This window comes from Carlito syrichta, unplaced genomic scaffold (genome assembly GCF_000164805.1).
Source record: "Carlito syrichta isolate Samal-C Ts95f unplaced genomic scaffold, Tarsius_syrichta-2.0.1 Scaffold304517, whole genome shotgun sequence".
Taxonomy (NCBI): domain Eukaryota; kingdom Metazoa; phylum Chordata; class Mammalia; order Primates; family Tarsiidae; genus Carlito; species Carlito syrichta.
The window spans coordinates 206,948-224,658 of record NW_007248613.1 but is presented as its reverse complement, the minus strand read 5'-3'; the positions used below and the strand labels follow the sequence as shown (position 1 = coordinate 224,658).

General features: G+C 44.3%; 1 pseudogene; it reads right to left on the bottom strand.

Moving 5' to 3' along the window:
• The window catches only part of LOC103262501, a 25,134-nt pseudogene extending 8,277 nt beyond the window's left edge, over positions 1-16,857 (bottom strand).
• Between the last annotated feature and the right edge of the window lie 854 nt (positions 16,858-17,711).

Sequence of the window (17,711 nt, the reverse complement as noted above, 5' to 3'; positions counted from 1 at the left end):
TAATAGGTTTGGAAATAAAACTGTTTCTTATCTTCATTCCCACCTAGAACAAAATATTATCAAAATTAAAAAAAATTATTTCAAGACAAAGGTCAAATTCCAAGTGCTTCTAAGCAACACATAGTCTCAGAATACATATCAAAATAAAAGTTTAACTTTTTTGAAATCTCAGAAGAATCTAAGGAGGCATTTCCTAGACACTCTCAGTTGGAAAAAATGGGCATATTGATATATTAAAGGTGTGCTTCCTAGATCCTCACTTTTAAGCCAAATGGCGTATGAACATCTTATAGGCACTGATTCAAGACCAACATAGAACAGAATCTGTCTTAAAGAGATTCATAAGTGTGACGTGTCTAAAGGTATGGAACCCTTACCTAAAATGTAGGAACTCTACAATAAAAAAAAAAAACCTATTTATAATACAAGGGCCAGAGATATAAGGTTAAAATATAGAGATTTCTGCTCCCTTCCCCTTCAACTTGTAAGAAAGCTATTCAGATGCAAACCCAAGTGAGTTTGAAGGAAAAGAAGATAAAACAGAGATACGAAAGAGTGTGTCTGAGTGCGATGGAGAACCACTCCTAGGGTATATAGCAAAGCCCTTCAAATAGGAATTAGTGAGACGTACCCAGCTGAATTTCAGAATAGTCAACTATGGCTGTTGTCTCTTATCTGTTCACCATTATGAATTGGGTCTATGGGGATCAGATCATGTGTTCTTTAGTCCATAAGTCTTTGAGCTTGGAACAACCACACTGAGGAACTGTTTGGGGCAACTACAGTTGGGCAGCTGTGTAGTGTCTCCCTTCTTACAATTCTTTTGCAATGTGACTATGACATTACTCCTGTAAGAGGTGGATCCTATGTTCTTTCTTTGAATCTGGGCTTTTCCTGCAAAAGCTTTGACCAAGTAGATGTAGCATTCTGGGAAACTTAAGCCTAGACATTATGAAGGCCTAGGAGCTTCTGTTCTTATGTTCTGGAGAAATCTAGTACTCCAAACTGCCATAAGGTAAAGTAGCTCCAGCTAAGCTTACAGAAAGACTACATGGAGAGATTGAGAAACACACACACACACACACACACACACACACACACACACAGAGAGAGAGAGATAGAGAGAGAGAGAGAGAGAGAGAGAGAGAGAGAGAGAGAGAGAGAGAGTTGGCAAAGGACTCTGCTTAAGAAGAATGTGCATGGCATTCATGTGTATGACTTGGGATAAGCACTGCTTAGGGAAGCCAACACTTTGACCTCCAAAACACTTGGGCTTGTCTAGGGAGGCAAATAGGAATGGATAACTCAGGCACAGAACCTAAAATGATCTCATTCTCCTGCTTTGACTAATCCCACACTCAGCAAGCAGATTTCTGCCCTGTTTGGCTCTCCTTCTTAGCTTTGCCCAGAAGTAGAGTTGCCAGATTCAGCAAATAATATAGCACTTATACTAAAAAAGTATTCATTGTTTATCTGAAATGCAAACTGAACTGGACAGCCTATATTTTATCTGGCAACTCAACCTGCAGGAAAGGTTTGCTAATAGCTGAGTGGCAGAACCAGGTCCTTCTGATGTTTTCAGGAAAGGGCCCAGCCCCGACTGGCCAACCCCCATCAGTGCAGTGAGCCACTTGAGAACATAGACTTTGTCTTGTCCACCACTGAATCCCGGTGGCACTTATTGTAAACAGTACTTGTTATGATATCTGCATTGTATTTTTTGAAGTATTTCCACCTGAACAACGTGATATTATGTCTGTGTCATTTAAAACTCCAATTCCAGGGGTGATCATTTGCTCTCATCAAAAATCATCTCTTCAGCTAGCTTTGTATCAGAAAGACCACATCCAAATGCAAGATCACAAAGGCTTTCGATACCTGAGGCTTTGCTAATTAGCAAAGTGAAAGTCATAAATGGGTTTTCATTGATGAAACTGGTGGCATGTTAATTAGCATGACAAATGTTAGAAATAAATTCTTGTTGATGAAATTAAAGGTATTCAGGATCTATGGATTTACTTAAATGTGTTTGAGATATTTCTCTCCACCTTTAGATGAAGAGGTTATCAGAATCTAGCAAGGCCTGTGTTCTATACTTTAGAGATGGCACCCGAGGCTTGATTCAACACTTAGTTTTAGAGGATTTTTGGTTCCTTGATGCTTCTGAAATGTTGCATCTGCCTTGAGTGACCTTTCAAGCAAGGGCAGGTTGACAGCCAGGACTTCCTCAAGTCTAGAGAATAAGTTGCATGAACTGTTTTGTATTGGGTTGCTAACGAATGCTTGCTTAACAAATATGATAGAATATGGTCAGAGACTTGCTTTTGTGTGAGCTGGTGGTGAGACCGTTGGGTGAAAGGGTGATTAATTCTCACTCACTTCAAGATTCTTTGGAGGCTGGATGCAGTGGCTCACGCCTGTAATCCCAGTACTTTGGCAGGCAGAGGTTAGGGGATTGCCTGAGCCCAGGGTTCGAGACCAGGTTGGGCAACTTGACGAGACACTTGTCTCTACAATAAACCAAAAAAATTAGCCGGGTATGGTGGCACACGCCTATGGCCAGGAAGGCTGAGGCAGAAGGATCGCCTGAGCTCAGCAGGTAATTCTAGTAAGTTGGGAGGCCAAGGCGGGAGGATCGCTTGAGCCCAGGAGTTCGAGGCCAACCTGGGCAACTTAGCAAGACCTCGTCTCTACAAAAAATTAAAAAATTACCCGTACTTGGTGGTGCGTGCCTATGATCCCAGCTACTTGGGAGGCTGAGGCAGAAGGGTCGTTTAAGCCCAGTAGGTCAAGGCTGTGGTAAGCCGTGAGCATTCCACTGCACTCCAGCCTGGGTGACAGTGAGACTCTGACTCAAAAAAAAAAAAATTCTTTGAAGATTTGTCAGTTATTTTATTTACTTATTTATTTTTGAGTTGGAGTCTTACTCTCGCCCAGGCTGGAGTGCAGTGGCATGCTCACGGCCACCCCAGCATCAATCTGCTGGGCTCTGGCGATCCTTCTGCCTCATCCTTCCAAGTAGTCGGAACTACAGGTGCACGTTACAACGTGGCTAATTTTTTTGATTTACTGTGGAGATGAGGTCTCACCAAGTTGCCTGGGCTGGTCTCGAACCCCTGGGCTCAGGCAATCCTCTCGCCTCGGCCTCCCAAAGTACTGGGATTACAGGCTTGAGCCACCATTCCCGGCCGATGTGTCACTTATCAAGAGACTATCTATCAGCTCCAAACCCACTCTTACGCTACAAGGGCTGGGACTCTGCAAACCACATTTCTCCTTTGCCAGCTGCTCTTTGTTAGGCTCTGCCTATAGGAGGCGCTCGAGGAAGATGCAAGGCTAGAGGAGGAAGAGACTTGTTTTTTCCTTTGGGCTTCTGCTGGCTTCCAGATAGCTTCTTGAGGCTTCTTCCTGTTAATTTACTGATCATGTGAGTGGCACCACCCCACATCATGCTTCTTCACTCTGGCAGCAGCAATTCCTTCCTGTAGGAGCAGCTGAATTTGGCTTGCAGTTCTTCCAATGCCCACAGAACCAGTCTCATCACCTCCTGCCCCAGAGATGATGCCCAGTTGGCCAGCACACCATCCCCGGAGGTCTGGGTCCCACCTCTGTGGTATCCCTTCTCTGAGCTCAGAGAAACCAACAATCAAGGAAGGGGCCAGAAGGTGCACCTTCCTTAGGCTTCTGAGTGTCTGTCTCATGTGGTCCCTCCTCCAAGCTTCTAGGTTCTTTTGTTGTTTGTTTTTGGTTTTTTACTCAGAATTTCACTCTGTCACCCAGACTGGAGTGTATGGCACAATCACAGCTTACCACAGCCTTGACCTCCTGGGCTTAAACGATCCCTCCACCTCAGCCTCTCAAGTAGCTGGGATCATAGGCATGTACCAAGTCCAGTTAATTTTTTTATTTTTTTTATTTTTTTGTAGAGACGAGGTCTTACTATGTTGCCCAGGCTGGTCTTGATCTCCCGGGCTCAAGCAATCCTCCTGCCTTGGTCATCCAAAGTGCTGGGAATACAAATGTAAGCCACCATGCCCAGTCATTCTAACTCTTAATAATTCCAACTTTTTCCCCTTGGTTCCCCCAGAGGTGGTGGCTGCTTCCTGAAATTGCTACCTCCACGATAATTTAGAGTTCTCGTTTTGCTTTTTAGGTTTTTCAATAACTAGTTAATAATTCTTTATACCTAGCCTACTATTCTCTGTATTAAATTCTCTCTGTTAAAACAACCTGTGTGGTTTTTGTCTCCTGTCTAATGCAGGAAGCTATGTTACCATCCAGAAAGAACTTGAGGGTTATACATGACCAACTTGGCTTAGATCAGCACTCAATAAATATTTACGGAGTAAATAAATGAATAAACAGCTGGATTTCTCACTGTAAATTAATAATGACTTCCCAGGTTTTTAATACCAACCTCATGTGATTTTAATTAAAGTGAGTCAGTCCCCAGAGCCCTCTTGTTCCTGAAGGAGAGTAGCGGTGAGGCCTAAAAAGAATAAGATACAAAAAGTTTAAAGGAATAACATGTACCCAAGGGGGACTACAGCATGGGTAAATAGACCCACTAAAGTCCTCCTCCAGCAATTCTCAGAGTTGAATAAGCTCTGCCCTGGGCACTTCTCTCCTAACCTAAAAGTGGATTTTCCTCTGACCCAGACAATCTCACTCTTCAAATGCCCCTAGTTCTCCTGGGGGAAGCCGGGAGACACCTTTGTTTCTTAAACCTCCAGGAATTCATGCACAGAATTATCAGATAAAGATATTTAGCATCCCCAGAAGGCATCACTCATTCAAAGGGAGAGGCTGGTAGATAATGGAGAAGCTGCAGAATTGGCTCAGGTTCAAAACCAATCACTTTAGAGTCAGTTAGGGCCCTAGTCCAGGGCATCATCCCTGCATCATCTGTCTTGTTCCCAGAAAGCTGTGTTTCGGGCTCGGCCCCCTGTATTTGCAATTTGTGCTCTTGTAGGACAAAACATTCCATCTTCCACTCCTTTGGTAACTTATTTGGGCATGCTATGTGTCAGGCCTTGTGCACACTGCTTGGGGTACAAAGCTGCACAGTTTCTGCCCCCGTGGAGCCCAGCAAGAGCAAAAATCAGTCTAACAACAGCGAGAGGGTCCAGGAGGGGGAGCATCTCTCACGCCCTGGAAGGGGCAAGGAAGTCAGCATAATTTTGTGTTCTTTACAAAGAATAGTTGTTGCAAATGTCTGTGTTGCTCTTGGATTCCCTTGCATACTTCTGTATGTTTTTGAGCACCCCCTGGCCTCAGTGTGCTTTTATTTCCAAAACCTGTCACTTCTTTGGAGGCCTGACCTCCCCTAATGTAGCAGCTTTATTGAAGGGAGCTGAAAATGTCTGGAAATTGATGGTGTTGGGGGGACAGGCAGTGCTTAGCCACTGACCAGTCCCTGCAGGACTTTATCTGAGATGGAATGATTGCACAGGTATTTCCTCAGCCTAGGCCCCCCATTCTTCTGTCCTGCGTCTGGAACACCTGAGTGGAGGGTTACCAGCTCACTTCCTCAGGGATTCTCACCTGTGTTAACTGAGAGAGGAACTGTCAAATTCCAGATGGGAATCTCCCCACCCCTTCCTCGTGAGGCAGCAGGAGGGATTGCGCAAAGACAGATCCTCTCCTCCTATTCAGTGCCCACGTCATTCACGAACACTGAGGGGCCTCTACCTGCAACTTCTCCAATCCTAGAACTCTCTGTGGGGGAGAGGGAGCTTTCCCCATAGTTGTTTCACCCACAAAGATGACTCCTGAGCAAATCGCACGTATTAAGTCAGCTTGGGGGCCAGGGGCCCTTACTGTTCCCAGCAACTATTCAACAGAAATCTTTGGTGTTGTTACAGCCTCTGGGGTTTTATGCCCACTGCCTAGAAATGCCAAAGAGTTTAATAATCGCAAAGCAGCCAAGCGGGGAGTATGGGAGCTACTTCTCAAATCCCCCTCCTCAAGAACTCAAAAGCTAGGGTTTTTAAGGGTACGTTGGCAGGCAGGGGTTAGGGAATTGGAACTGCCGATTGATTGGGGATAAAATCACAGAGGTGTTGAGATTGTCAGTTTTGGGGTGGGGCTCAGGGGCCACTGGTCTGCTTGGCATCAGATGGTCTACCAGCATGCAGAGTGCCCTTCAGCTGATGAAACTTCTGGATACCATCAAGGAGGTCAGCATGACCCACAGCCCATTGTTCTTCAAGAGAAAAACAAGTTAGTTTATCCTGCAGGTCTCCTGCAGGGAGGGAGAAAAGGTCAAAAAAGAAAATAAGTATAATATCTTTTGAAAATTAATTTATTTCAATAGCTTTAGGGGGAACAAATAGTTTTTGGTTACACGGAGGCATTGTATAGTGGGGAAAGAAGTCTGGGCTTTGCCTGTACCCACCATTCCCATCTGTGCACAGTGTACCCAATAGGCAATTTTTTTTATCCCTCCCCATCTCCCCACCCTAACATCTTATGATTGAAATCATGACAAAGCCTAGGCCCTCATTACAATTCCGACCTTGTGGACTTTTAGTAATTTTATAGGGTAGTTTCAGTGTCTGAATCCAAAGGAACGAGATAGGCGATTTACTCCCCACCTGCAAGGCAACTGCTGCAGATAGTTCTTGTAACAGACACTGTCATTGTTGAATTCATATCCCCAAGGCCCACCGGGAAGGAGGAGGTCATCTGTTGACATTCTTGTACTTGCCAATGGCTTCTGAGTTCCAGTTTCCACTTAGAAGCTGAAGACCTTGGGCAAATCCCTATATTTTTATAAATTTCAGTCTTCATAACTGTAAACTGGGAATAAGAACACCTACCCCGCAGAGCTACTGTGAGCACTAAATCTGACATCATATGGAGAAATACTTAAGACTATAAAGCATTATCCAGATATTATTACATGGCAGAGAGGAGTGTACAGTAATATAAATAATGGAGTAGTCAGAAAAGCACAAAGTCAAGCCTGGGCAATATAGTGTGGCCTAATCTCTACAAAAAATTTTAAAAATTAGTTAGGCATGGTGGCCTGCACCTGTAGTCCCAACTATTTGGGAAGCTGAGGTCAAAGGATAGCTTGAGCCCAGGAGGTCAAGGCTACAGTGAGCTATAATCATGCTACTGCACTCCAGCCTGGGTGACAGAGAAAGAAGGAAGGAAGGGGAGGAGGGGAGAGGGAGGGAGAGAGGGAGCAAGGGAGGGAAAGAAAAGCACGGTCTTTGAGGTAGCATGAATCAGAGTGACTAAAGGTAACTAAAGTACGGAATCTCTGTGTGACAGTTAATCTTACATGTCAGCTTAACTGGGCTAAGGGATGCCCAGATAGCTACTGGTAAGACATTATTTCTGTGTGTGTCTCTGAGAATGTTTCCAGAAGAGATTAACATTTGAATCAGTAGTCTGAGTAAAGAAGATCTGCCCTCACCAATGAGGGTGGGCATCATTTAATCCATTGAGGGCCTGGGTAGAACAGGCCCTTTTTAGGTAGAGGAAGGGCAAATTACATCCCTTTGTCCTTGAGCTGGGACATCCATCTTCTTCTGCCCTTGAACATCAGCACTCCTGGCTCTTGGACCTTTGGCCTCAGACCAGGACTTATACCATCAGTTTTTCTGGATCTCCAGCTTGCAGATGGCAGATTGTGGGACTTCTCAGCCTCTATAATTGTATGTGAACCAATTCCCACAATAAACAAACAAACAGTTCTGTTTCTCTGGAAAATCCTGGTTCATACACTATGGAAGAGAGATGTCACAGGTTGTACTCTCCAAGAGCAGATAATGGTATGGTTTTTGAGGTGCAAGGTGTTTATTAGGGATCAAATCCTGTGAAAGAAAAGGGAAAAGGGCAGGATGGGGCCGACTGAGAAACTGAATTACAGTGTAGGCCTGACAAAGCCTCAGCCAACCCAGTGGAGGGTTCTGAAACAAGGATCATCTACCAAAGTTTTCTTGCAGTAGGCTGAAATAGCCAGACCATTATGTTCTTTTTATACTTTCTACTAAAACATACCTTTATACTAAGTCACTAGGTATGGGCTGCCCTGGGGACGGTGTGACCTAGAGCGAAGTGGCTCTCTGCAGCTGAGACAGACAGGAAGGGCAATCTGCTCTTTGTACACCCCATGAATGGACAACAAAAACTTTCTTGAAGGTTAATCTAGTGACACATCTGGGAGGCATAAGGAACACCAGAAGGAAAGTGGGGAAGTGAGACAAGGAAGAGAAGTCAGTCAATAGAGGGTGGGTTTTACTGGCTTCCACTGGGGCAACTGGAGCTCATTTCTACAGGGAAACTCTAGGTAATGGGGTTGAGCAAATGCCTCAGCATTGTCTACCCAAGGGACAAGGGAAATTTATACAGCAACTCCCCTCAGTCATTGGTTGAGAGCTGCTCTCAGGAGGCATTAAGCCCCAGGCACTTTTATCCTGCCCTATACTGCTGGGCACAGATATGGTGAGTGCTGGAAGGGTCTAGAGCGCTGACAGTGGGTGCTGCTCTCACATCGAGCATTTTACAGCCTTGTGAGGGAGAATGACCATGAGAAAACAGCCTGACAAGTGCAATGACAGAGGCATGCTTGAAGCACAAAGAAGTCTTAATCTGATGAGCTGAATCTTTTTTTTTTTTTTTTTTGAGTTGGAGTCTCACTCTGTTGCCCAGACTGGCGTGCAGTGGCATGCTCCCGGCCACCGCAGCCTCGACCTGCTGGGCTCCGGCAATCCTTCCGCCTCAGCCTTCCAAGTAGCTGGAACTACAGGCGTGTGCTACCATGCCCAGCTAATTTTTTGATTTATTGTAGAGATGAAGTCTCATCCAGTTGCCCAGGTGGGTCTCGAACCCGCGGGCTCAGGCAATCCACTCACCTCAGCCTCCCAAAGTGTGGGATTACAGGCTGAGCCACCGAGCCCGGCTGAGCTGAATCTTAAAAGGCAGGAAAGGGTTGTCTTGGAAGAAGGGACCAGGAAAGAGGCTCTGAGGCTTGGACAGCTGGGCTGCTTCAGGAGTTTTCAAGTCATCCATGGTGACTGAACGTGTCATTCAGCAAGTGAAAGAGGAGGAATAAAAGGGTACAATGGGGAAAGAAGGTGGTGCTAGATCACATAGAGCCTGAATGAGGCTTTCTATTTCTTATGGAAAGATTGGGGAGACTTGCTAGGATTGTGAGCATAGGTGTGTCATGAATCTGATATACTCTCTAAGAGAAATCACTGTAACTGTGGAGAACAGATTTGAGGGGACAGGATGGAGGGCAGGGAGCACTAAAGAGAAATTATGAAGGCTGAACACAAGGAAATGGCTATGGAGAGAGAGAGAAGGTGACAAAATTAAGACAGATGAAGAATGCACAGGCCTAATGGCTAGTAGGAAGAAGAGCCCTAGGGAAGTGTCTATGCTGGTCATGGGCTTCCATCCCGAGTTTTCGCCAAACCTCTCAACTGTCTAATACACCTAGAAGGACTATTTACCTGGAGCCAGGATATAGCAAGGAGATTTTCATAAGTTCTATTACAGAAAATCTGTTTTTCTCCATTGACCTTTTGATCCTTATGCCCTGTCTAAACTACAGTGTTAGGTTGCTGTTGCTCTTGTTTTGTTTTTTGTTTCTTTTAAATAGGCACCAAAGCAACTCATATTTCATTCAGGTCAGGTAGGAAGCAAAGATGGTCACTTGTCTCTTCAGTTGCAGTGCTAGACTCTGATATATTGGTAAGATGAAGGTCTCACAAATAAATATGACCCTGGAAGTTGTATATAACCTTTCTACATACATCCTTTTGACTAGACCTTACTCATATGGCTGTATCTAGTGGCAAAGAAAGTTGGAAAATGTAATTTTTATTGTAGGTGGCCATTAACCAACTTAAAAAAAAAACTCAGCCTTTCTTTTAGAGAGGATAAGGGGGAGAAAGGATATTTGAGAGCAACTAGAAGTCTCTGCTGTATTAGTTAGCAACTGCTGCCTAACAAACCACCCTAAAACTTAGTAGACTAAACCAACTACCTCTTTATTTCTCACGATTTAATGGGTCAGAAATTTGAGGCTGGAGTGATGACTCATCCCTACTCCAGATGGTGTTGGCGGCAGTATCTTGGCTGGAGCTGGAAAACTGAAAATGGCCACACTCTCACGTCTGATGGCTCAGTTGGAATGGCTTAAAGGGCTATGGCTGACTGGGATGGCTGGGCCTCCCTTCATGAGGTTGGCAGGATTCACTAATATGTCTGGGAGCTCAGTTCTCCTCCAAGTGGCTTCTGTCTCCATCAGGATAACCTGGGCTTCTTTACTGGTGGCTGAAAATCTCCCCAGGTAAAAGTAGAAGCTACAAGACTTCTTAAGCTCTGGATTCAGATGCCCATACCTCCTCCCTGCCACGCACACATATCGCTTCAGCTGCATTTTATTGATCCAAATAAGTGTCAAGGCCAGCCCAGATTCAAAGGGCAGAGAATTTATTCCACCTCAGGATGGAAAGAGCTGCAAAGAAATATTGCAAAGAGTGTAATAGTGGGAGACACGATGCATTGAGGGCTGTTTTGAGAATCGACCACACTTGCAATTGGGGGAACCATACTAGCTTTGATCAGTCATTTTACACCATTTACCATGGCTTGTAAGCCAGTTCTACAGATACTGAGCATTTCCTTTTGAATTCCACCAAGTAAATACCAGTGCCTTGATTTGGTCATATGAACACAGCATAGAGATCTGAAAGAAACAAGGAATTAGTCACAAAATTAATTCTTACACTTTTCTTACAGAAACAAATCTCTCAAAAAAGCAGCAGTCTGCTTAGGATGTAGAAGGTTGTTAAGAGCATTGTGCTCGCCCTTAAAATAATAACAGAAAAGCCCGGACAACCTCTCAGTCACAACTTTCCTTGAACTCATCAGCGCATTGAAGCCACAGTGCAATCAACTAATCCAAACTCTAAGGAAAGACAGGAGCCTCCAAGGAGAGATGAAACATAAGCACTATGGACAACATGCAGGATCATATGGGTAATTTTAGCAGCAAGAATAAACTATAGGAAAGAATCAAATGGAAATGCTTGAAATGAAAAACACTACTGTGCTCTTGATGAGTTCATCAGAAAACCGATACAGCTGAGAAAAGAATCAACAGATTTGAAGATAAGTCTTTGGAAAGTGCCCAAACTGAAACACAAAGGGGGAAAAAAAAAAAGAGCAAAAAACAGAATAGGACATCAAAAAGCTGTGGGACATTATCAAATAGTCTAATATATGTGTAACTCGAATCTTAGAAGGAAAAGAGAGAAAAAGGCAGGAAAAATGTTTGAGGAAATAATGGCTGAGGATTTTCCAAAATTAATGGCAGACACCAAGACACAGATCCATGAAGCTCAGAAAGACAAAGTAAAGTAAAACAAAAACAAAAAACATAACGAAATAAACAAACAAAAAAATCTAAGCATATAATATTTAAACTGTTGAAAACCAAAAGCAAAGAGAAAATCATGAAGGCAGCCAGAGGAAAAAAAGATATATTTATATGCAGCAGAATAAAGATAAGAATTATGGCAGACCTCATCAGAAACCACACAAGTCAGAAGACAATAAAGTAACATCTTCAAAATGCTAAATAATAACAATAAAAGAATATGCCAACCCCAAATTCTATACCCCCCAAAAAATATATTTCAAAAATAAAATAGAAATACTTTCTCGGACAAACAAAAACAGAGAATCAATTGCCAGCAGAACTACCCTATGAGAAAAGTTATAAGTAGAAGGAACATAATACAATATAGAAACTTGGATCTATACAAATAAATGAAGAGGGCTGGAAATGGTACAAATAAAGGCAAATAAAAATTCATTTAAAAATATTTAAGGCCGGACTTGGTGGCTCAGCCTGTAATCCCAGCACTTTGGGAGGCCAAGGCAAGTGGATTGCCTGAGCCCGCGGGTTCGAGACTAGCCGGGGCAACTTGGCAAGACCTCATCTCTACAATAAATAAAAAATTAGCCAGGTGTGGTAGTGTGCGCTTGTAGTTCTGGCTACTTGGGAGGGTGAGGTGGAAGGATTGTCAGAGCCCAGCAGGTCGACGCTGGGGTGGCCATGAGCATGCCACTGCACTCCAGCCTGGGCGACAGAGTGAGACTCCAACTCAAAAAAATAAAATAAAATAAAATATTTAAATTGCACAAGCCGGGCTCGGTGGCTCAGCCTGTAATCCCGCGCCTTTGGGAGGCTGAGGTGAGTGGATTGCCTGAGCCCGCGGGTTCGAGACCCGCCTGGGCAGCGAGACCTCATCTCTACAATAAATCAAAAAATCAGCCGGGCGTGGTGGCGCGTGCCTGTAATTCCGGTACTCGGAAGGCTGAGGGGGAAGGATTGCCGGAGCCCAGCAGGTCGAGGCTGCGGTGGCTGGGAGCAGCCACTGCACTCCAGTCTGGGCGACTGAGTGAGACTCCAACTCAAAAAAAAAAAAAAAAAAAAAAAAAAAAATAAATTGCACTAAGAGGTAACTGACTGTTGAAAGCCAGCATAGCAGCCTGGGCAACATAGCAAAACTTTATCTCTACAAAAAATAAAGAAATTAGCCGCGTGTGATGGTGTTTACCTAGTCTCTGCTACTTGGGAGGCTGACACAGGAGGATCGCTTGAGTCCAGGAGTTGGAAGCTGTGGTGAGCTATGATTGTGTCACTGCACTCTAGCCTGGGCCACAGAATGAGACCCTGACTCAATTAATCAATCAATCCAACATAGCAGAAGTGAATTGTGTGTTTATAGGACATGTAAATGTAAAATGTGGGCTGGGAGGGAGGAATTGGAAGTGGTACGCTTTTTTTTTGGCATTGGAGTCTCACTCTGTCACCCAGGCTACAGTGCAGTGCAGTGGCATGCTCATGGTCACCACAGCCTCTATCTGCTGGACTCAGGTGATTCTTTGCCTCAGCATTCCAAGTAGCTGGAACCACAGGCGCGCACCACCACGACTGACTAATTTTTTGATTTATTGTAGAGACGAGGTCATGCCAAGTTGCCCGGGCTGGTCTCAAACCCCTGGGCTCAGACAATCCTCTCACCTCGGCCTCCCAAAGTTCTGGGATTACAGGCTTGAGCCACTGCACCCGGCTGGAAGCATGTACTACTTTATAAGTTTTTATACTACATATAAAATGGTATCATATTATTTGAAAATAGACACTGAATAATTAAAGATGTATATTATAAACCCTAGAGTAACCATTTAAAAAGTTTTTAAAGCGTTAAGTGGTTTAACATGCTGTTCTGGATTGTCTGTCAGCAGTTAAGCACCATTTTCCCTTTCTATGCACTCCCATGTAGCACAGCATCTGGAAGCTTGGGAACTACATTTTCCAGCATTCCTTGCCAAATGGGTTACTAGTTAGATTGCACCAATAAGTATAGTTGATTCTCATTATTCACAGTAGTTATGTTCTATAAAGTCACTACAAACTGAACCATTGCTCCTAGGGGAAATACAGGGTTAGGTTCCTTTGAGCCTCTGGTCACAACATGTTTGTGAACCAGTCAGTACACAATCTTGTTTTTTGTGTGTTTCTGGTTAAAGACACCTTATTTAATACAATATTGGCTCATTAACATTGAACTCATGACCAGCAGCCCTATAACTCATGCCTGAAGAAAGCTTACTTCATACATGTATTTTCTCTGGAAGGTGCATCACAGCCTTCCTGAGATTAGGTATGCTAGATAGCACTTCAGCACTATGCTTGGGGGACATTTCAAACAGTGAAATCACCAACAAAAAGCACAACAATGTGTAAAACCTGGCTAACAGGCTGCCAAAATGATACTTGTTTACAGTATGGGAGCTGAAACCAGCAGCAGAGAGGCACCTCATTCAACCTCAGCTGGGAACGTGTGTGTTAGGTAACTCAAGTTTTTTGCAGCTGTGTCGAGTGACAGCGAACACACCGTGAGTATTGATTTTGGGGTCACAAATCAATTTCAGCAAGTAGGTGAATTTGCAAATACAGAATCCACAAATAATGAGGATTGACTGTACTTGCACGAGACCTGGAAGGCCAAAGAGACAAGAAGCCACAATTCTTACTGCTTCTCCTACAGCAGCAGGCAGACACAAAGGGTACAGGAAGTGGAACCTTTCCTGGCAACCTCCAGGCATTCCCTGATAATCAACAACCTTGGTCCAGCATGCCGGTGTGCTCCCAACTGACTTCTGAGTTTCTGGAAGTTTGGAGAAAATCTAAGAGACTTTACTCTTCCTGTTTTCCCAACTGGCTCGTAAGTACCTAATCCACAATATTAAATCCCTTCTACCTGAAACTGCAAGTGCCATCTGTTTTTCTGACCAAACCCTTACTGATACATGTTTCCTAGCAAAACATACAGCCTGAAGGAAGATCGAAATAAACAGTAAACGCCCAATTAAGTACAAGTTGTCATAGCTTGGATTTGCCCATAAGGCTGGGCGTGACCCAATTCACAGTCAAGGGCTTTGCGAGTCCCTTTGGCCTCTTCATCACAGAGGGTCATGAAACCATAGAATAGCTTTGTCTTCAAAAGTGCTGGCCCATTTGGCCTATTTATATTTTCTGGGGTAAACTATTATCTTAGTCTGCTAAGACACTACCGACAAGGGTTTGTGTGCAAGTGATTTATGAAGGAAGTGCTTCCAGGAGAGACCAGTAAGGGAATAGGGAAAACGGGACAGGGAAGGCAAGAGCGCACACTCAGGGGAGTCCCAACCTCAGCCTGATCCTGCAGAGGGTCCCCGGAGTGTAAATTACACTTTAGTGTTTGTCCTGACCCCAGCCAAGGGAGCTGGGCTTTCATGCTCCCGCACAGTAAGTCATTGGCCAAGGGCCATCCAAATTCCCAGGTGCGGGCAACATGGCTCCTGAAGCCTGAGGGCAGGCCTCTGAAGCATTGCACACGTGCAGGCTGTTAGCAGCAAAAGCACAGAGAAATCAGGAAAGAAGCACACAGAAATCATGAAAAAGATTCAAAGAGGTCAATGTGAAACACACACGTGTCTTCTCTACTCTTTCTTTCGTGAAATAAAGAAAAAGCAGAACAGCAGGGTGATTAAGCCCCAAGACTTGAAAGCCATTCTGACTTGGGTTTAAATCCCAGCTGTGGCAGAAACTAAGCTGACCTCTGATATCTATTTTTTTTTAAATATAGAAGCCCTGATTGTTAGCTGCCCAGAATAAAAGCCATACTTCCCAGCCTCCCTAAAAACCATGTGTAGCCAATGTAAGGTAAGCAGTAAGTTTAGGGTGTGACTTCCATGAGGCGTATTTAAAGGAGGGAGGCTCTTCTTAACCTTCCTCCCTCCTGCTGCCTGAAGTGTGTTCCTGAAGGATGGAGCACAGTCAGCCACCTTGAACCACGAGGTAGAGATAGGGTTGCCAGATTTAACAAATCAGAAGATGTATTTTTTATTTAATATTTAAAATATGTAATATGTTATTTAATTTTAAGGTTTCATTTGATTATTTCATATAAGTAAGGGGACATACTTATACTAAGAAAAGTATTCATTGTTTATATGAAATTCTAATTTAACTGCGTATTCTGCATTTTATCTGGCAACCCAAGGCAGAGACCAGGTGTTTTTTGGGTTTTTTTTGAGTTGGAGTCTTACTCCATTGCCCAGGCTGGAGTGCAGTGCCACACTCACGGCCACCCCAGCGTCGACCTGCTGGGATCCTTCCGCCTCAGCCTTCCAAGTAGCCGGAACTACAGGTGCACGCTACTACGCCTGGCTAATTTTTGGTTTATTGTAGAGACGAGGTCTTGACAAGTTGCCCGGGCTGGTCCCAAACCCACGGGCTCAGGCAATCCACTCACCTCGGCCTCCCAAAGTGCTGTGATTACAGGCTGAGCCACAGAGCCTGGCCTAGACCAGGTGTTCAAGATGGTGGAGTAATAAGATAGAAGGCACTTGGGGGACAGGTGATTATGGAGCCGGCATACTGGAGTTAGACTGAATACCTCCATACTTGGTTTTTGTAGGAAAAAAAAATCTATCTTGTTTATGCCTTATTAAGATGAGTTTTTTCCCCCCTGTCTCTGGCAGCTGAATCCAATCTAATAAACACCATCCCTGCCACAAAGTTGTTGGGTGACCCCAGGAAAATTACCTAACCTTAAGACTGACATCCATGAAATGGGAGTGATTGTAATCCACACCTCAGAGGGCTGTTATGAAGATGAAATGTTGCAAGCACTTCAAATGGTGGAACACGGCTGACCAATTCAGTGAGAAGTCTTTCTGCACTTGTAAATAATCCCAGCACCACCCCCCAACCCCCCAGCATTACTATACAGCATCCTGGCATGCATCTACGCCCCTGAAGACCATGTTCTATCTTCTCTGAAGGTTGATGCCTCCTGATTTACCGAATCCCCATTTGTCATCTAGCTGCATCCTTAGGAAGTGGCTTCTGAATCTATTTCCTCCCAATCAGTTTTGTGGGGATTAAAGAAACAAAAACACACAAAGAAACTGTGACTGAGTGTGCGACATGAAGCTTTCAACAGATCTGAGTCTTTCTATCTTTGTTCAGAATTAGACACAAGAGAAAAACCGCCAGTGCCTTCTCACCTTCCCTCTAAATTTAGAAATCTGAAAACATCGTTCATTATGTCAGATATTTGGTGCCTTCCTTGTGGGCCTGGAGGTTGAGAATTAAATCTCAACACTTCCTTGTATGAGAAGAGTGTATGGAACATTAGACCGCAATCCCCAGGGACATGCTTACTTCTCGGACAAGATTTTTCCTGCAAAGGGGAACCAGCCAAACCAGTGTACCACTGCAGGCTTTGCAGCCACTTTCTGGATACCCCCTGGCTGCCTGCAGGCATCCATTTCCAATATTTGTGCCAGTCCTATGCACAGGTCTGTTCAAAAATCACACAAATTCTGTCCAAAAAGCAAGGAGAGAGCCCACCCAGGTCTGACAACTTGTAGATTTCTTCTTGTCCACGTCTTCTAATGGCCTGATTAGCAATTCTATTGTATTTAATTTGCACCCTGGGTAATTCACTGTCAGCCAGGAAAGCCATCAGCTTGAAAAATGGCACCAAAATTAAAAACCAATCGTCAAATTTCAGTTGGAATGAGCTCTCCTGGCATAATGATGGAGCGGGATTAACTAGAGTCCAGCCTGCTGGGTGCAAACATTTTAGTTACTAATGCGCTGCTAGGGAGTTTGAGCCCTGGCCTTTCTTCATCAAGGGAAACAAGCAGCCAAGTTAGAAAATCAAGAACAAAAAATGCGATGGTCCAGTCAAAATGTCAGGCGAAGTGGCTGTTTGCCATCTCCTAGGCCACTGTGATGGTTGTAAACATGTCCGCCAATTCTGTGACAGTTCTTCCATCAAAGGGTGGAGGGGACTAATCCCCTGCTCTTCCCCAAAGGCTAGCCTTCCTGACTCGCATGGAATGAATAGAATATGGTGCGAGTGAGGCTGCGTGATTTCCAAGACTAGGTCATAAAAGGTGATACAGCTTCTGTCTGGCTCTTTTTTGGAAGCCCTGAACTGACATGTAAGAAGCCCAGTTGTCTTGAGCCTCCATGTTGGAAAGACCATGTGGAGAGACCACACAGAAATAGGGAAAGAAGCGTAAAGAACCCCAGCCGGTTCCACTCCCAGCCGTTTGAGTCTTCCCAGGCCAGGAGCCAGACAAGTGAGTAAAGAAGTCCTTGAGATGAGTCCAAC